This window comes from Hylobates moloch, unplaced genomic scaffold (assembly GCF_009828535.3).
Source record: "Hylobates moloch isolate HMO894 unplaced genomic scaffold, HMol_V3 SCAFFOLD_16, whole genome shotgun sequence".
Taxonomy (NCBI): domain Eukaryota; kingdom Metazoa; phylum Chordata; class Mammalia; order Primates; family Hylobatidae; genus Hylobates; species Hylobates moloch.
The window spans coordinates 43,448,603-43,469,793 of record NW_026652291.1 but is presented as its reverse complement, the minus strand read 5'-3'; the positions used below and the strand labels follow the sequence as shown (position 1 = coordinate 43,469,793).

The 21,191-nt window shown below is 38.8% G+C and overlaps 1 protein-coding gene across 9 annotated transcripts in view; it reads left to right on the top strand.

The window, feature by feature from the left end:
• SYT16 (synaptotagmin 16) overlaps positions 1–21,191 on the top strand; it is a 322,403-nt gene that overhangs the window by 178,646 nt on the left and 122,566 nt on the right. The window lies entirely within an intron of this gene.

Below are 21,191 nucleotides of genomic sequence, written 5' to 3'. Positions count from 1 at the left end.
TTCAGTTTAAGAGGCACAATGTAGAAAGCATAGACAATGTGACATGAGGGCATTTCCTCCCAGGCAGGGAAGGGAAGAAGAATGCCTTTCCTCTTCTGGAAAGGGCAGACCATGACTTGAAGAGGTGAAAGGAAAGAGGTTTGGAGACCATGAAGTGTTTCCTGGACCAGACCCTGAGGAGGAGGACAGATGTGGGACCCAGTCAGGCTGGTTGTGATAAGAAGGTTGGAATTCAACAGGCCCGAAGAAGAATCAGAAAGGAGAGTGCCACATGCTTCTTTTTGGAATTGTGGCAGGAGATTGCCTCACTGGTATCCCATGTGGGCCTGGGGGGCTGTGATGGGGTGAATATACTGGTGGTGCTGGAGGAAGAGAGAACTTGAGAAGACACCGCTGCTACAGTTCCTCCGGTGAGCGGGAGAACACTTGTTTTAGAAATTTCTGCCTGACCCTGGCAGTGGGAGCAGAGGCAGAGAAGATAGCAGAGGAATGAGTCAATGTGCCTGCTGGGGAGTTATTGCAGGTTACCATGAGGTGGGCCTGGATTGGAGGCTGGAGGATGAACAGTCCAAGGCCTTTTGTAGTCAGAGCTGGCTTCATGGGCATGGAACTGCACAACTGCACAAAGCCTACACTTAGAAGGGCCCCTGTGCTTAGCTTAGTGATGATGTGCTGTTGCGGTCTTGAAATTCTTAGTGATTTTCAAGGGCCCTGCATTTTCATTTTGCACTGAGTCTTGCAAATTACACAGCTTGTGCTGCTTAGGGTCATCACCAAGAGGTACTTCTGCTGTGGAATGCCGTAAGGCAGAGGTTGATTCTCCTGGAGTCAGCAGGAGCCAGCAGGAACAGCACATCATGTTAAATAAACTCACACCAATGCCCAGATGCTCCCTGCTGCAAGGGAACATGAAAGTGGCAGTGGAAATCCCAAAGACTGATACTTTATCCAAAATGAAATTGACCAAGTTACTTTGAGTGGCAAGTTTAAGTTTAGTTTCTCAACACTGAGCATGGGAAGGTGGAGGATTCTCCAGAGAAAGATAAGAGCACTGAGTAAGTAAGGAAACAGGTTTTGTACATTGAGGCAAAGCTGGTGCTCAGCTGGAGCTCAGAAGCATGGTTGCTAAAATGTGACAATTTCTCCCTACCAGTTGGTAGAAAGGCCCAACTGGCTGGTGCCCACACAAGATTACTCTCTCCTCTCTACCTGCAACTAAACAGATACCTTCTGATTCAGCAGGGGCTTCTGACCTGCCCCAGCAGGTGTGGTCAGATTCTTTTTGCTTGGGCCATAATGTTATCAAATATTTTTCATTTTATTTCTGCATTTAGGTGAGAGTATGTTCAAGTACACAGGCTCCTCCACTTACAATGATGTTAATTCTAGATAAACCCATCATAAATTGAGAATATTAGATTAAGACAAAAAAATCATATGTTGAACCATTGTAAACTGAGGACCATCTGTGTACCTTTCCCATTCACAATTCAACAAACAGGTGCTAATATAATCTCCATTTTATAGATGAGAAAACCGAGGGTGAGAGAGATGAATTTTTTTTTCAAGCTATTAAATGGCAAGGCTGGGAGTCAGACTAAACATTGCCTGACCCCAGTGGCCAACATCTTAATTGCCTCATGTATCAGTCCATTTTCATACTGCTATAAGGAACTGCCTGAGACTGGGTAATTTATAAATAAAAAAGGTTTAATTGACTCGCAGTTCAGCATGGCTGGAGAGGCCTCAGTAAACTTAATCATGGTGGAAGGTGAGGGGGAGGCAGGAGCCTTCTTCACAAGGCAGCTGGAAGAGGTGCCGAATGAAGGGGGAAGAGTGCCTTATAAAACCCTCAGATCTTGTGAGAACTCACTCACTATCATTAGAACAGCATGAGAGAAACCATCCCCATGATTCAATTACCTCCACCTAGTTTCTCCCTTGACATGTGGGGATTATGGGGATCCTATTTGATTCTTAGGGTTACCATAACAACTTCTCCTCTAGCTCTGGGGATTACAATTCAAGATGAGGTTTGGGTGGGGACACAAAGCCTAACCATATCATTCTGCTCCTGGTTCCCCCCAAATCTCATGTCTCTTTCACATTTCAAACCAATAATGCCTTCCCAACAGTCCCCCAAAGTCTTAACTCATTTCAGCATTAACTCAAAAGTCCAAGTCCAAAGTCTCATCTGAGACAAGGCAAGTCCCTTCCACCTATGAGCCTGTAAAATCAAAAGCAAGTTAGTTACTTCTTAGATACAATAAAGGTACAGGCATTGGGTAAATACACCCATTCCAAATGAGAGAAATTGGCCAAAACAAAGGGGCTACAGGCACCATGCAAGTCCAAAATCCAGTGGGGCAGTCAAATCTTAAAGCTCTGAAATGGTTTCCTTTGACTCCATGTCTCACATCCAGGTCATGCTGATGCAAGAGGTGGGTTCCCATGGTCTTTGGCAGCTCCATTCCTGTGGCTCTGCAGGTTGCTTTCATGGGCTGGCATTGAGTGGCTGTGGCTTTTCCAGGCACATGGTGCAAGCTGTTGGTGGATCTACCATTCTTGGGTCTGGAGGACAGGGGCCCTCTCCTTACAGATTATTAAGTAGTACCCCAGTGGGAACCCTGTGTGGGAGCTTCCACCCATTTCCCTTTCTCACTTCTGTAGTAGAGGTTCTCCATGAGGACTCAGCTCCTGCAGCAAACTTCTGCCTGCACATCCAGACATTTTCATACATCCTCTGAAATCTTGGCAGAGGTTCCCAAACTTCAATTCTTGACTTCTGTGCACCCACAGGCCCAACACATGTAAGCTATCAAGACTTGGGGCTTGTACTCTCTGAAGCAACACCCTGAGCTGTATATTGGCCCCTTTTAGCCATGACTGGGATGCAGGGCACCAACTCCCAAGACTGTACAAAACAGCAAGGCCCTGGGCCTGGCCCACAAACACATTTTGTCCTCCTAGGCCTCTGAGCCTGTGATGGGAAGGGCTGCCATGAGGACCTCTGACATGCCCTGGAGACATTTTCCCCATTGTCTTGGTGATTAACATTTGGCTCCTTATTACTTATACAAATTTCTGCAGCCAGCTTGAATTTCTGCCCAGAAAATGTTTTTTTTTTTTCTATTGCATAGTCAGGATGCAAATTTTCCAAACTCATGCTCTGCTTTCCTTTTAAACATAAGTTTTAAATTCAGATAATTTCTGTCAAGTTCAAAGTCCCATAGATCTCTAGGACCCTAGGGCAGGGGCAAAAGGCTGTTAGTCTCTTTGCTAAAGCATAGCAAAGGTGGCCTTTGCTCCTGTTTCCAAGAAGTTCCTCATCTCCATCTGAGACCACCTCAGCCTGGACTTTGTTGTCCACATCATTATTAGCATTTTGGTCAAAGCCATTCAACAAGTCTCTAGGAAGCTCCAAATTTTCTCACATCTTCCTGTCTTCTTCCAAACTCTCCAAACTGTTCCAGCCTTTGCCTGTTACCCAGTTCTGAAGTTGCTTCCACATTTTCAAGTATCTTTATAGCAGTACCCCACTCTTGGCAGTACCAATTTACTGTATTAGTCAATTTTCATACTGCTATAAAGGACTGGCTGAAACTGAGTAATTTATAAATGAAAGAGGTTTAACTGACTCACAGTTCAGTGTGGCTGGAGAGACCTCAGGAAACTTAATCATAGCAGAAGGAGAGGGGGAGGCAGGCACCTTCTTTACAAGGCAGCAGGAAGAAGTGCCAAGCAAAGGGGGAATAGCTCCTTATGAAACCATCAGATTTCATGATACTCACTCATTATCATGAGAACAGCATGGGGGAAACCACCCCCATGTTTCAGTTACCTCCACCTGGTCTCTCCCTTGACACGTGGGGATTACAGGGATTATGGGGATTACAATTCAAGATGAGATTTGGGCGGGGGCACAAAGCCTTACCATTATCACCCCATTTTTCTGCCCACCTAATCTTCCCAACTTAATCCACTACTTCATAGCTTTGAAGTAAACTTCTGGGTTGAAAAAAATAGGAGAATGGAAGATTTGTGGGATGTATTAGTTTCCTGTGGCTGCCATAACAAATAACTACAAACTTGTTGTCTTAAAACAACATGAATTATTTTTGCACCATTCTGGAGACCCATATTCTGAAATCAAGGTGTCAGCAGGGCCACAATCCCTGGAGACTCTAGGGAGAACCTGTTCCATGCCTTGCTCCTTGCTTCTGGTGGCTGCCAGCCATCCTTGGCATTCTTTGGCTTGTGGCTGTATCATTCCAATCTCTCCCTCCTCTGTCTTCACATCACCTTCTTCTCTGTGTCATTAGTCACTGGAGGTAATCAAGGAATCTAGTCTCATCTCAAATTCTTCATTTGATTACATCTGCAATGAAAGACCCTTTTTTAAAATAATATAACAGAGATTCCAGGGATTAGGACATGGACATATCTCTGGGGAGCTACCATTCAGCCCACTAGAGCAGGCAAAGAAGGTGGAAGCCCCACTTGGCAGTGGATTCCAATCTTTTCAAATAAGGAGAGCTGATGAAAATTGGAGGCAAGATTCTCTTTTCTCAATTTTCATCCAGAGCTGGTATTCCACACTCCTCAGCTGGGGTTATAATGATTCTTACAAAGAAAGATATAACAAAAGCTTGTCAGACACTTATGATAGAGATTGTAATTAGCAGTCAGGGTATTTTCTAACTGTAACCTCAGTTGAACCACACAGGATCTCAATTCTGGGAAGCTTTTAAAAACTACCAGTGTGAGGCTCACTGCAAATTAATTACATCACAATGGGGAGTGGCAGGGCAAATTTACAGCTTTAAAAAGAATGCCAGGTGATTTGAAGGTGTGGCCAGGTGGAGAACCATTGATGAAAAGGGGTAGGCTTATTGTTAAGTTCCCCTTTTAAGTCAGGAAGGGAAGTGCTTGAGCAGAGTGTTAACACTGGACCAGTGCCCCTTAGCTGCTGCCCATACAAAGTATCCATCTGGTGGTTTCTCCACCTGGTTCCCTCCCTCACTGCTTTAGTCCACCTTGTGAGCAAACAAGGTTTTTCCTTCATGATGCTTTTCCTCCCCACTGCCCCATATATATTGTGACACTACCAGCAGTTGACTTCTGCATAGGGAATAAAAAATAAGTTATTTAGGAAAGTTGTCTATTCTATAAGATTATTCAAGGTTGTCAAATTATAACCAACTTTAATTTAAATTCAAGACTTCGAGACTTTTAGAAGTTTTTGGTGAATTTGGCCAAAACAGAAGAGTCTGGCTGTCCCATCTCTATATCTTTCAATATCCTCTTAATGATTTGGATAACATTCTGTTTTCCTTTTATGTGCATATAAGGAAGAATAATGACAAATTTTGTAAAATGGTGTGAATCAGGATCTGAAACAGATGTAAAAATAAAAATAGATAGTATAGTAGCCTGATATAGGGATGTAGGGGTGGTCTTATTATTATTATTATTTTTGGCTCCTTGAGATGGAGAGGAACATTTAGCCATGTGCTCATCTTATAGTTGTAAATAACCATCGTCAGCTTCCTCGTACTTCATATTTAGTATGATTGATGAATTAAATATAGGCAGAGAAAGATATTTTTCAGGATAATGTAAAATCAGCACAATCTATAGTCTTCTTTCCTGGGGCATTTTGTTGCCTTCTTTAGCAATGAATTTTCTTTTACCTGTACCCAGAGTCTAGGTTCCATCACCTGCAGGTCTGTGCAGTGGCTTCCTTTTAGGCATGTCCTACTCAGATGAATCTTAAATGAATCAAATATCTTGGAATAAAAAAAGAGTACATATTCCCCTCCTTTTCTTTTTCATTAGATGATCAAAAATAAATTCTGGCCAGGCATGGTGGCTCATGCCTGTAATCCCAGCACTTTGGCAGGCTGAAGCGGGCGGATCACGAGGTCAGGAGATCGAGATCATCCTGGCCAACATGGTGAAACTCCGTCTCTACTAAAAATACAAAAATTAGCCGGACGTGGTGGTGTGCGTCTGTAGTCCCTGCTACCCAGGAGGCTGAGGCAGGAGAATCACTTGAACCTGGGAGGCAGAGGTTGCAGTGAGTTGAGATTGTGCCACTGCACTCCAGCCTGGTGACAGAGCGAGACTCTGTCTCAAAAAGAAAAAAGAAATTCCACTGGGATACTTTTTGACAGTCTGTAGAATTGCACAATAAGTTTTAGAATTAAGTTTTCAATCCCCAATTGTTTTAGAATTAAGGATTGAATGCTCTTTAGAAAACTGATATCTTCTACATTCCCCAAGCCTTCCACTTTTGTAGTTTTTTGTCCTGAAATAATAGGATACATAAAATGTCCCCTTTATACTTCTTGTGTCACCTGTCTCCACTGGGGTATAGGTAAAACAAAACCCAACTGGAAGGGTGGTCCCTAGTGTGGGAAGCACACTTGTGAGTAATCTAAGTTGCAAGGTATTTTCTCTTCTGATTTTAATATCTTAATTTGCATAGAATATGCATTTCTCTCACTATGGGTTACATTATATTGCACTATGGAATTGCTGTTTTTGTAGGTGAGAAGTTTGATATGGTTCAACCTAATATATGATGTTAAACATTTGAAAATTGAAGAACTGTAAAAGTTTATTTGAACATCAGGACAAGCCTTGATATATCTCGTTGCAGTGCATAGTCACTGGTTTTGGTTACTTGAGTAAGGCACAAATAATTGAGAATTGATATTAATCTTATATTTTGCTTTAAAAATATATAGGCTTATAATAATTCAGATGGGCCCATCACCTGTTTGGTGGGTGCAAATTCCAAAAAACTCAGCTGAGAGATTACTGGTTTGAGAATATTTATTCATCCATTCAACATTATTCGTTGTGAATCTATGTCATGCCACACATTGTGCTAAGTGCTGGAAATAAAATGGTGAAAAAGAGAGATGTAGTCCCTACTCTCTTAGAAATTACATGCTTTTGGTGAAGACAGGGAAAAACAAAACCAAAAGTAAAGAGGCAAATAAATAAAATAATTATAGATTGTTATAAACATGGTAAGGGCTTTAAAAAAGACTAATTGACAGGACAGGGAGATGTACTTTAGATAGGACTGAGACCATCATGCTCATTGCTGGGCAGAAAAACTGAAAATTCTGTAATGGCTATAGGGAGCTCTATTAGAGAGAGTTTTTCCAGAGAAACAGTACCAACATTTTGTGTGTGTGTGTGTGTGTGTGTGTGTGTGTGTCTGGTTGTGTGCAGAGAGAGATTTTAAGGAATTAGCTTACGTGATCATGGAAGCTGGTGAGTGTTAAATCTGCAAGTTGAGCTGATAGACTGGAGATCGAGGGAACAGCTAATTTTGCACTTCCAGTCTGAAGACTGTCTGCTGCACAATTCCTTCTTGTTTGTGGGAGATCAGTTTTTGTACCATTAAGGCCTTCAGTGAATTGGATGAGGCCCACCCACATTATGGAGGGCAATCTGCTTTGCATAGAGTACACTGATTTAATTATTAATCTCATCTACAATAATATTCTCACAGAAACATCTAGACTAACATTTGACCAAATATCTGGGCACCATGGCTTAGACACACTGATGCATAAAATTAACCATCGTAGGATCTTACCTTCCATCTATCTGTATTTGTGTTTTTGTTTCCTTCAGTATATTATGGTGGGGAGGTTGGGAAAAGAAAATCTTCACTAAAAAAGCTTATTATGGAAACTTTCAAACATACAAGAAAGTGGAGAGAAAATCATGTAATGAACCCCATATGTCCATCACACAGCTTCAACAATGATTAACAAAGACAATTCATTTCCAAATGATACTCTCCCGTCTCCATTTTCTTGTTTCCCTGGCTCAGAGAACATCCCTTTAAAATCTCCATCCTTTACTATTTGTTTTCTTGCAACTTAGACACGGGTTATTGTCCCCTGCTTGAGAGTTTGACCTAGCAAATGAACGTGTTACACAGCCAGCTGATTGCTGGAGATGGAGGCATTAGGTTCGAGGTTGGGAGGGAACTAGAAGTCATTTGACAGATCTGTGCACATTTACAGTTGGAATATGAGCAGCCCTGCTTTCTGAGTTATTTACATAAGGGTGCATGGTGAGTTTCCTTAGAAACAGATTCTTCTTGGGGCATTTGAGCTTCCTCTGTGATGCTAGGATGGTAATAAAAACAAATCCGAAGCTCTCTTGAAGTATGAATTGCTGTGGAAATGTTTAACACCTAAGTTTGAGAGCTCCCTAAACACACATCACTATTTCAAAAGCTGCAGAAGATTTCCTTCATGCTTTTTCACTTTACCAATGACTGTGTAACATATGGGTATATATATATTTAACATATATAGTTCTGAGTCTTATTTTTAGTGGAAGCTCTGGAGCCATTCTGTGTTTGAAATAGTCATAGCATGGAATTTTATGACTGAGAATTCTAGACAGCCCTCAGTAAACCTTGGTAGTCCACATAGAAACACTCAGTAAATGCTTTTTGCTTGGTTGATAGTTCTTCCTTCAGTCCTGCAGCATGAGTGTATTAGTCCGTTTTCACACTGTTGATAAAGATATACCTGAGACTGGGTAATTTATAAAGAAAAAGAAGTTTAATGGACTCAGAGTTCCATGTGACTGGGGAGGCCTCACAATCATGGTGGAAGGTGAAAGGCACATCTTACTTGGCAGCAGGCAAGATAGAGAGAATGAGAGCCAAGTGAAAGGGATTTCCCCTTATAAAACCATCAGATCTCATGAGACTTATTCACTACCACAAGAACAGTATGGGGGAAACTGCCCCCAAGATTCAATTATCTCCCACCAGGTCCCTCCCATAACATGTGGGAATTATGGGAGCTACAGTTCAAGAAGAGATTTGGGTAGGGACATAGCCAAACCATATCAATGGGTCTCCAGGATGATCTCAGGCAGCCTGAAATGCACATCTTCTTACTGGAGACAGTGAAACTATCTCCCCCTACTTTATGGGAAGTTTTGAAGGATTTTTCACGTAGTGGAGATAAATATGTCATTTTCAATTATAGATGAGGAAATTTTTTGTAAGTTTAAAGCTTGTGTGCTTGTCTGCACATGCTAAAGACTGGCATCATTAACAACAGCTGTTCTCTCGATGGCGTCTTCCAGAGAAATCTCTCTCCAAGATACATACTGTCTGGAGGATACTATAGGTGGTAAAAGTTGCATTTATCAGAGGGATATTGGGATTTTGTGCTTCTCTTGTCAGCAAGACCCTAATGTTTATTACACTTTAAAGAGATATATGCCTTAAATTAAAATCATAATTATTTGATAGGTGGGAAGCAAGGAAAAGAGATATTTGTGTTGTTTGAATAGAATGAATTAGGAGCAGTGACTTTCTGCATTGAAGTGGGTGTCTACGAGTTTATGTGCTTAGCTAGCTGTTTGAGTAATTAGTTTTAAACTAGTTTTTGGAGTAACAGGTTTAAAATTTCATTACTTTTCTTAGCCTGACAGATTAAAGTAAAAGAAAGAGCATGTCTGTGTTTATACACTTCCATTAAAAATATATGTATTCCTCCAAAGCCTACTTAAGGAGCAAATACCTTATTCATAAAAGCTCTCATAATAATGGCAAGCTTGTGTTATTTTGGACATTTTTATTGAAGTTTAATGAAAAGATGACAGGTATTATTTGAAGTGTGTGAATTTAGAAATTTGAAAAACATTTTGAATCTTATTTTCTTATAGTTTTTCTACTCTGGATCCCCTAAACAGTTCTTGATACTTTTGAACAAATAATTTCAGGTTTTTTTGTGTTTGTTTGTTTTTAGAGATGGGATCTTTCTATGTCATCCAGGCTAGAGTGCAGTGGTATGATCATAGCTCACTGTGATCTCAACTTACTGGCTCAAGCAATATTTCAGCCTCAGTTTCCTAAATAGCTTGGGCTTCAGTTGCAAGCTACCACACCTAGTTAATTTTTCTACTTTTTCTAGAGATGGGGGTCTCACTATGTTGCCTAAGCTGGTCTCAAATTCCTGGCCTCAAGGAGTCCTCCCACCTTGGCCACTCAAAGTCCAGGGTTAACAGGTGTGAGCTACTGCTCCTGGCTTAATGTCAGCTTTATTGAATGAAATTGCTATGCGATTAAAAACTGCTTATCTTTTTTGTTTTTCCCCAGTAAGCATTGACTACAGAGTGGTAATTTATAGTTGCCACTCCACAAAAGTGCAGAACATTTGATGGGAACAGGGTGATGAAGAGAACCTACTTTTAGGGCATTAATCCTTTGAATATTTCTTTTCAAAATTATCTTGAAGCAAAATCCAAATCATAGCATTACAAGACATTACAGAAAGTATGGTGAAGCTTTCAATGTTTTACCTTGACTGTTTAACAGAAAGGTTTTTTAAAGGTTTGCATTTGATCTTCCCAAATCCCTCCACCCCCTTCTGCCCCCAAACAATTAATGCCTATTAAAGCTGTACTCAGTGCTTCTTTCGACTATGTTGGAAAGATGTCAGAGTCCTTTTAAATTTTTATTTTTCCTATTGTTTGTTTTTGTGGTTGAAGACCTAACTGGTATTAATTTTAATAACATTTTAGGGCAAGAATTCCATTTAGAATTTCTCCAAAGAAGCTGAAATGAATCAAATGTGTATTTTATGTGGGACTGTGCTTAGAAATGGAAGCCAATGTGAAATGTCATTTTCCTATCACTTGGAAGACTTTCCTTTCCATTAGCTGCTCTATTGCAGGACTCATATTTATATTAAAGTTCTTTTTGGAATGAAATTTTAGTATTTTGCTATCAGAAAGTAGAATCTTATTCATTATGGGTGATGGTAGTAAATTTTAGTTGAATATGAACTGAGCTATGCTAACAGAAGACTGCAGGGTATTTGCTGTTCCTCAGTAAGCAAGATTCCACGTCTTTTAGTGAGAAATTGGAAGGATTCAAGGAGAAAGAGAAGGAAAAAGCAACAGACAGGCATTGTTGGCTTAAAATAGAAATATAACTAGCATTTTGGTTTAACTGAATAGATACAATCTGTATAACTATATATAATGCTATAAAATAGGTCACACATGTATGTAGAATTAGTTAAGAACATTTGGCTCCACTGTCATGCCTAGAAAACAGTGCTTCCCAGTTCTTATGTGAAATTCCCTGCCAGTAGAAAGGGAAATGTAAAAGGAGTGTTTTCAAATATGCTTTGATTGGGGTCACTTTGGCTTGGTAGACCTGAGAGACATCATGTACCACTCACGTAACCTACTTATGTTTGCAACCACAAAGATCCCATTAAGGCTGCTGTTTTTGATGGGATCCCAAGAGGATCTGATTATTAATGTTTGCCAGACACAGAAGCATTGACAACGTCATATTATTAGCATTACTATTCTAACAGCCCACTCATCAAGGACCCTAGGAGACCTCATTTTGATAATCACTAATGAAGAAGATAAAATGTGCAGCAATAGTCACTTCAGTAATGAACAACTTTACTACCTGTTTAGTTTGAAGCTTGTGTAAACAAATGAGGAGAGAATATTTTACTACCTGTTTAGTTTGAAGCTTGTGTAAACAAATGAGGAGAGAATGTAAGGAAAATATCAAACAGTTGCTAGCATTGATTTAGATAGAGACTTTCAATTTATGAATGCTGATGTGTTCATTCATAGGAGGGGGCCAGTATAAATAAGAATGTGAGGCTGTGTCCTCGGATCTAGAAGAAACATTTGCAATGAATTAGTAATTTGTGTTGGAATGGTTTTCTGCCTATCAATAAAACTTTCATCAGATGAAAGATTTATATTTTCCTCATCCCAGAGTGGGGACCAGATTAAAACCTGTTGTGTAATTGTTGGTTGTAGGGTATCTTTCAGAGACAGACCAATTTCAGCAATCTGCGCCCTTTATAGAAGTGACACTGGGAAACAGAGATCCTTTTAAGACTCTGAAAAAGGTATGAAGGTGATCTCCAGGGAAAACCTCATTCATTTGACATTTTGCAAATAGTTTAAAATTTATACAAACTATTCCTTAGATTTTTTAGGAGGTTAACCTCCTGATTAAGCAGATCTAATTTATGGAGGCCAGTCTCAATTGAGTTCAAATTTATTCGATATAAATATTTCTTGAGTGACTTCTATGTGCTAGACATGGCTGCTAGATGCTACAATTTGTGATATGTCTATATCACAGTTATGTTTGAAACAAAATGAATTATATGTGTATTGGCTACCAACAGTAGTAACAAGTCCAATGGAGGTGGCTAAGGGGAGCTCCCCAAGATCCTGCTTTAGAATGTTATCTTCAGAGAACACTGACAACTTACCAAGTGTAATTCTATCATTTGCAGGTGAAAAAAGGAAGCCCAGGATATTAAACATATTTTTTGAGTTCATAAGTAGTACAGTGGTGGAACTGGTTCATGGTGCCTGATACCTATTTTAGTGTCATTCCACTGTCTCTCTTAATATCTTAATGAAAAAAAAAAATAAAAGTAATTATAAGGTAAACAGACCCCTGATTATTATTGTTATTTATTAAGTTGTTTAACCAGCTATAGATTTTTTAAAATAGAAAATACAGAAGTAAGCTTTAGCGTAGCTCCTATCAAAAGACTAATAAATGCCAAATTTATGATGTCTGAATTAATACAATTTATAGACATTCTCATTCTGATGGAGAGTACTGGGTATTTTTTCTTGAAATGTAAAGGATTGAATATTATTATTAGAACAGGTACTTTTTTATTTTTTATTTTTAAAATTTTTTATATATATATTTTTATTATACTTTAAGTTCTAGGGTACATGTGCACAACATGCAGGTTTGTTACATATGCCATGTTGGTGTGCTGCACCCATTAACTCGTCATTTACATTAGGTATGTCTCCTAATGGTATCCCTGCCCCCTCCCCCCACCCCACAACAGGCCCCGGTGTGTGATGTTCCCCTTCCTGTGTCCAAGTGTTCTCATTAGAACAGGTACTTTCATAGATTTGAATTTGGGAAAAGATATTGAGGCCCTAAATGAAAATCTAGTTTTTAAAATATTAAATCATTTAAAATGGTAAGCATAAAAGACTGTAGAAACATGCAAAATGTGTTAAAATTTTAACTGAAAGAAGCAGTATGTAGTATTTGTGTATGTGTATATATGTGGAGCTGTGTATTCAAATATTCAAAAATATTGATGGCCTATTCTATGGTAGTCATTTACTCTGCTTGATGCTGACAACATGGCAAAGACAACAATTAACCTACTCTGTGATCTCATAGAACGTCTTGTTTAGTGAGAAAGACAGATATTAAAAGAAATAATGTTATAAGTCATCAATAAGTTACAATTATAGTAAGTGTTAATAAGAAATAAGAGGTGTTATGAGAGAATATTTCAGCGACATCATTTAGTGTGGATTATGGGGGGGGGGAAAACTTTCTGAAAAGTGAAGTGTAACCCGGGACCTGAAAGGAGATGGATGGGCACTGTCAGGGTCAGGGAGCCTGGAGGGAGAAGAGCTTTCTCAGCCTGTGAGAGGAGCCTGAGCAACTAAAAGGAGGAGGTGAGATGCCCCAGCATGGAGAGCAAATAGCGCTTAAAGACAAGATGGAGCCAACCAGGCATGGCCTTCTGAGTCCTGTGAATTTTGAACTTTGCCATAAGTGCAATGGGAAGCCATTTTAAACACTGAATGACGTGATCAAATGTGCATCTTAGAAAGATCACAAAGTTCATTTTGTGGAAATGGGGTAGAAGTGAATGCGGCTGTTGAAGTGGTTCAGTTAGGAAATAATGGTGACTTGGACTCAAGTATTACCTGTTTAGGTGGCAGAAGGCCATAGAGTTCAGAGTTATTTAGATGAAAGAATGGGTAGGCCTTGGTAATAAATTCTAAAGGAGAAAGAGTTGTCAAAGGTAATTATTGGTTTTTTATATAACCCGATGATAACTGTGCAAATTACAAGGAAAATGATAGAAGAAATGTGCAAAAATAATTGGAGTTGTGTTAAGGTGGAGGGATTATGAATGATTTTTTCCTTTTTTTTTTAACCACATTTTTATAAGGCTGATATTACTTTTATAATTAGTAAAAAAAAAAAAAAACTTTAACAAACACTGAATGATTGCTGATATTTAGAATATTTTTAAATCTATCTCAAGAGGGTTACAGTGACCTTAGTTCCATCATTTTTGGCCTGCTTTTGAGTCTAGTGCCTTTTCAAGTGATACAAATGATGTTTCCATCTGTGCTTTGGGGACAAAAATCAGTAATCTGGTATATCTTATAGTCTGGATGTAATTCCTATTGTGCCTGCATTTTGCCTTCTTCAATTTTATTACATTACCTCCTAATTATATTGCTTCATACTGTGGATGTTATTTGAGATTTCAGAATCTCCTCTACCGGGGGCCAGTAGATGTGCGCCGATGGCCCTGGAGTACAGATGCCCTTTTGGAAAAGGTCTGTAGTGATTGCTTTAGATTGGATGACAATAAGATTCTTCCCCATTTTGGTTGGGGTTTTAAAAAGGCAAGTATAGTTGAATAGAATTCATTCTTTTTTCATAAAAATTTTATTATGTGTGTATCTGAAAATGGATTTCTGTGTAAGAACGGTGATAGTCTTGTTAAAAATATTGTGTCATTAAAGCCATGTTAAATAGTCCCTCTGGAGATGCTGAAGACCTTATGTGTTTATATAACCACTGAGTATTTGCGGAGCATGTTTAAATCTCTGCCTTGGATATAATAAATACTCAAAAATACTCAATGGGCTTATGAAATTTAAGGCATACTTACAATGTGCTATTGCTATAATGTTGTAAACCTTGAGCAATGTAAAACTTTTATTGAGCCAGTCCTAGTTTGTTTGAGATCATCATGCTCTAAAGCTATTTTTTGGGTAGAGTTAAAAAATATATTTAAATATAACCCTTACTTGACTTAAGCAGAAGTTTATAATTTTTTTAAACTTCATTACACTTATTTTCAAAAGTAGCTGTGATATTTTACATTTTTTAAAGAGTTCCGTTAGTGAAACAGGCAACTGTGGTGTACTAGAAACAGTGAGAATAAACTTCAGAGCCGGACAAAACTGGATTTGAACCCCACATTTGTCACTTACTAGGAAAATCACTTTACCTTTTTTTGTTTCTAGTTTCTTCACTATCTAATTGCATTTTTTTTTTTAAGATTTGGAGTAATGGTTAAAGTAAGAATTTGGAATTCAACAAAGGATTCCGTTCCTTTGCTGAAATAGCAGTTCCACCTGTATTATAGATATAAACCTGGGGCAAGTCACCTACCCTTTCTGAGCCTCAGTTTTTTTCAACTGTAAAATGGAAAGGCCAATATCTTCCACAAAGAGTTTTTATTCATATAAGTTGTCAAAAAACATTATATACTATATAGTGTTTGGAAAATGCTTGATATAATGATAGTACCATTTTTTCCGTGGTATTACCTCATTAGGGAAAAGATGATAGGAATTTAATATATTTTCACCTTTTGAAATATGATGAATTTGGGATTAATATTGAATACCTGATGTTGAGTGCCTGTTAATACTGGGCTCTGTTATAGGTGCTTTAAAAATATTGTCTGTGTAATCCCAGCACTTTGGGAGGTTGAGGTGGGCGGATAACCTGAGGTCAGGAGTTTGAGACCAGCCTGGCCAACATGGCAAAACCCCGTTTCTACTAAAAATATAAAAATTAGCCGGGCGTGGTGGCAGGAGCCTGTAATCCCAGCTACTTGGGAGGCTGAGGCGGGAGAATCGCTTGAACCTGGAAGGTGGCAGTTGCAGTGAGCCGAGATCATGCCACTGCACTCCAGCCTGGGCAACAGAGCAAGACTCCACCTCAAAAACAAAACAAAAACAACAACAACAAAAAATTGTCTAATGTGATTTCCATGGTGAGTTGCAAGAGTAGTGATTTTCCTGAGATCTTACTAGGATCTCATTCTCCTAGATGAGAACATTTAGATGCACTCAGCTAGTATGATTTGCCTTGTGCTGTGGAGTAAGTGAGAGGCAGATACAAGACAGCCTTGTTTTGTATGATTCTAAAGCTATTAATATGTCTTTCCTTTATATTGTCTCATTTTTCTGTGTCTAATGATGAAAGTATATTTTGATTATACGGCAGCTTCACATTTCATTTTATATTAACTGCCTCCCTGAAGTCCAGTGTAAAAAGGCCTATTGGATTGCTCATGCCCTGGCAGTGACTGTATGGCTGTACTGTATCTATATTTTTGCCAGAAAGAGTCCTCAGTAGTCCCTTTATATATTTGTTGAGATGCCAACATTTAGAACACATTTTGGACAAATGCTGTAGAAGATATTTCATTTCAATGACACATATTCCAACCCACATAAGAAATTTGCTCTTAACGGAAAACACCTGTAGACTCCTTTGAATCATGTGAAGGATGAATTGCAGCCTATTTTATAGTTCTTATTTTGACTCCATGCATTATTCATCTTCCTAAGTTTTCTTATTTATACCAGGTCTATGCAAAATGTCTTTCTCCAAAAGGCATGATAATTGTCCTAAAAATTATTAGCTTTGTGACTACTCTAGTATGTCAATAGTAAATAACCAACGTTTTATAGGTGACACAAGAAAGTTAACTGACAGCTATGAGAAGACACTTGAAATAAACCCATGGTTCTTGACTTTTACTTGTGACTGACCTATGAGTCTTGGTGAAGAATGAGAAGAGTATATTTTTCCAAGTGATTTCTCCTTCAAAAAATGATGAACATCAGCATACTTCAGTAGATGAACTTGTATAAAATTTTGATTTGATGTTTGGTTACCTGGGGACCATATTATTGGAAACATGTTCTTGTCTTTCAGAATGTGTCTGATTCTCTCCAGGAGTTAGTTGATAATCCTTTGAAAATCACACAGGCATACAGGCTTCTACTTTAGCTTTCACCAAAATAACAGATTTTTAAGGCACAGCTTCTAGAATCTGGTATTTCTTCTTAGGTCATAACTGTCCCCCCACCCTGCAAGCAACCCCATCAGATAGAAAATGGGGTTGGAAAGATTTAACTAACAGCCCTTAAAGGACTATGAGCATTGTTATTCTGGGATGGAATACCTCTTCTCTGTTCACAGTTAGCTTTGGTGAGAACAATCAAAATATTTGATAAAACATATGGTTCAGGAATTTGATAGTTTTTCTTTCTACAGAAACACAACTCTTTAATATTTACTGCTTAGTCATTTCCTATGTATAAAATGATCTTAATTAAAATAGAATTCTAATTAAACCAAGATTTTAAAAAAGTAGCCTTTAAGAATGTATTTATTTATGGCTTTTTAAAATCTTTATCAATTGCTACTAATTCTTTCTTAGATTGCCAGTTTATTCTGAGTACTTCAATACTTTGTAAATCTTCCCAGGTCATGTTTGTGATGGAAGCTTGAATGTTAAACACACACACACACATACACACACACACACACCTTCTTTTTTTGTTGTCTTATTTTATACTTTCATAATAGTGAGATATCATGAACCATTTCAATTGTAATAATGGGCCTTCTCAGATATGATAAGACCTTAAATGTATTTTTCCTTCTAATCCAGGGAACTGGACTTTTTTTTCTATTTTTCGTGTTTGTGTGTGTATGTTTGTGTGTGTGTGTTTTCTAAAATATCAGAAGATACTTTGTCTTCTTGTTAGCTGTAAGAAAGCCACCAAAGAAGTAGGATACAGTATATATCTGGCATTATTATCCTTGGTGTGCTCTGCCAATCAAGTTGAAATTTACCTAAGCCACAAAGATATCTCCATGGTTACCCTGCCAGTGCTGGCCCTCTTTGGTGTTAGCCTGATTTAGTATAAAATGAAAGATCTCTGGTATTGCTAACCAGGTAGCTTTTCAGATTCCAGCTGTAGGTTTCATTCCTTTTTGAGTATTTTAGAATATAACAACTGGACACTGTTTTATATAGAGACTGAGATTTGGCTTCTTTCCAATTATTCTGGGATCATCTAACAATGGTTATTGACAAAGAAGTACAGAACTATTCCATGAAAAGGCATCTTGCTTCTGGTTGTATCCATCCTAAATATTACAATGTTCTGTGGCGCACAATGGCAAATTCTTGGGTTTCGGAGCAGAAAGGGTGTTAGAAGTCATCTAGTGCGTTAATGCCACTTTAGAGATGAATAAATAGAAAGGAATCAGGTTTACTTAGCTTTAAATGTTTTCACTAGTAACTTTGTTCATTCATTCATTCATTCATTCATGGAACATGGAGAGCCCCTGCCCTGTGTGGATTTTGGAGCTACAAAGTATAAGCATAGCCCTAGCACTTGTGGACTCCCAGTCCATTGGAAGAGGAAGACTGACAAATATCCATCATACCGAGTGAAACATTATATCATAAAGGCACATTCAAAGCACTCTGAGGCCACACCTTTGATGTAGATGAAGAGTTGACAGAGGAAGCAATAAACATTTCCTCATAAAAAATGAGTATCAGGCAGTTTAGGGAGAGAAGTCATCCTGGGCAAAACAAACAGAAGTCAGGAAAGAGCACAGTCACTTTGGAAAATGCTTAGTGTGTCAGTGAGACTGGCGCATAGGACTTTACAGCGAGGAGTGGTAAGGAAAGGCTGAGTTCTCATGGTGCGGCAGCGTTACTGGGGACAGCTCAGACACCGCTAGGTATTCAGTGAGGACAAAAGGCAGAGCTCCATGAGTTGCTGTTGTCCTGAAATTAGTTCCAAGCTGGTTGATAAATAGCCACCGATCCGAAGCCCCTTCCAGTGTCCTTTTGCACCTCTAGACCTCCTCAGACCCAGTGATTCAGCAATTAAAGTGTTTACACTTCGCAGGAAGCCTTTAGGATCCCCCCAGCACTAAGCCCAGTTGGATGGTGCTGATCATTATTATTATTGTTTTTTTGAGCATTTCTCCTCTTGTATGCCATAGTAAAGAATTTGAACTTTATCCTATAGGGTGGGGCTTGGAAATTCAAATGCATCCAGGGGTCGGGCAGGCCACATAGAAATGAGTGAAGCAAGTGGACTGTAAACAACAGGGAGAGGTGAAGATTATACTGAGTTGGAAACATTCAGATTAATTTTTAAAAAACACGATATCAAAAAACATAAATCAGTAGTGATTTTGACAGCACCAGTGCTCAAACTTTGCAGTGTAAGTAATAGGGAACCATAATGGCTTTTTTTCTTTAACACTAGGAGAATGATCAAAATTCATTTTTTATAAAAATTGCCATTTTGATGAACTGTCAATTTTTGTAAAAAATGAATTTTTTCATTTTTGTTTTGATGAAGGAGATTATAGAAACCAAGGGGATATGAGGCCAAGAATATGAGCTGTACTGATTTGAAGATTTCGACAAGAAGATGCCGGCTCAAATTCAGAGATTTTGGGTTGCATATGAAAACAAAGTTTTCTACCAAACACCGCATGTTCTCACTCAAAAGTGGGAGTTGAACAATGAGAACACATGGACACAGGAAGGGGAACATCACACACCTGGGCCTGTTGGGGTGTGGGGGGCGAGGGGAGGGAGAGCATTAGGACAAATACCTAATGCATGTGGGGCTTAAAACCTAGATGACAGATTGATAGGTGCAGCAAATCACCATGGCACATGTATACCTATGTAACAAACCTGCACGTCTGCACATGTATCCCAGAACTTAAATAAAAAAAAATTTAAAAATTCAGAAAAACAACAACAAAAACTCAAAGTTTTTTCGTGTGTAATAGAATGATGGAAGAATGATTAAGGAAAAATGTGTCATTTCTGGCTTAAAAAGTTTAAGGTACCAAAAAGATGGCTGTGGGAGCTAAAGCCACTGGAATCTCAGAGAGAACCTTGTAAATCTGTGATGTGCTGAAGCTTAGTAACTTATACAAAATACTTGCAGAGAAAAACAAAAAAAACAAAAAACTTTGAGTGGTGAAATGGGATGTAACAAATGGCAAAAGGATCTTTACTGTTGTTACTATGCAGGGAACTTATGTGATAACACTGTTTAACATCCTTTTGACACTTCTGGACAGAATTTATCCATTAACTTAACAAATTTATTGAGTACATTATATATGCTAGGTGTTGTTTTTTGCATGATTTTTAATACGATTTGTTATTGAGAATTCACTATATGCTCAGCACACTTCTAGGCAATGGGGATAAAATAGAGAACAAAACAGACAACCCCTGCCATCCAGGGAGCCGCCATTCTAGAGGAGGAGACAGGCATACACCTCATATAAAATCAGGTTATGGTGAGCAAACAGAATGAATTGAGTCTGGGTAAGAAGAGAGTATGAGGCGAACTAGGTATGTAGTATCTGAGGGAACTAGAGTGTGGGAAATGTGATAACTGTACAAAATATGATGAAAGAGAAACTTTGGAGACCAAAAACTAACAGAATTTGGAATGGAAGAAGGGAGTGTTGAGGAGAGAAATTGACAGTCACCCATGTTGTGAGTCTAGAGTGATGAACGCTTGTAGCAAAGTGATACACTAGGTTTGGATGAGCTGAATTTGAGAATTTAGTGAGACATCCAAGTCTATCAGTGTTTCTCAAACTTTTGAGAGTGTCAGACTCACCTGGAGTACTTGCCAAAAATCCCAGGGTTCAGACTAGGCCCTTTTCCTTCAACCAACCTGGGCCTTTGTGTTCTTTATTAGCTCACTAGGTGTTTCTGACACACCAGAGTTTGAGAATCACTGGCTTTGACAGCCACAGATATAAGTCTGGAAAGAAAAATTGAGCAAAGGCTGGAGATGTATATTTTGGAGTTTCAAAAAGGTGTTAATTGAAATGTAGGGATGGGCCTACTCTTGGAGCTGGTGAATATAATAAGGAAGGGAAGCCACAGGACAAGATTTGGTTGTATACATGTAGGTGGTGGGAAGACAAGGAGGAGCCTGAAAGAGCAACACATGAATTATTCAGCATAAGGGGGAAATGTGGAGAGCTCAGTTTCCCTTTAACTGAAATGTGGACTCTTATCGAGACAAAGCCCTCAGGAGTACCTTATCCCTGGCATTGTGCCAGCATTTAATAGATAATCAATATTTGTTTATTGAATAAGTCAATGCATCCAGGAATGGCTAATAAAAAAGTTTTAGAATGTAAGTAGTCATATCACATGCAGTGGCTGAGGTCAAGAGACTAAGGGACAGCT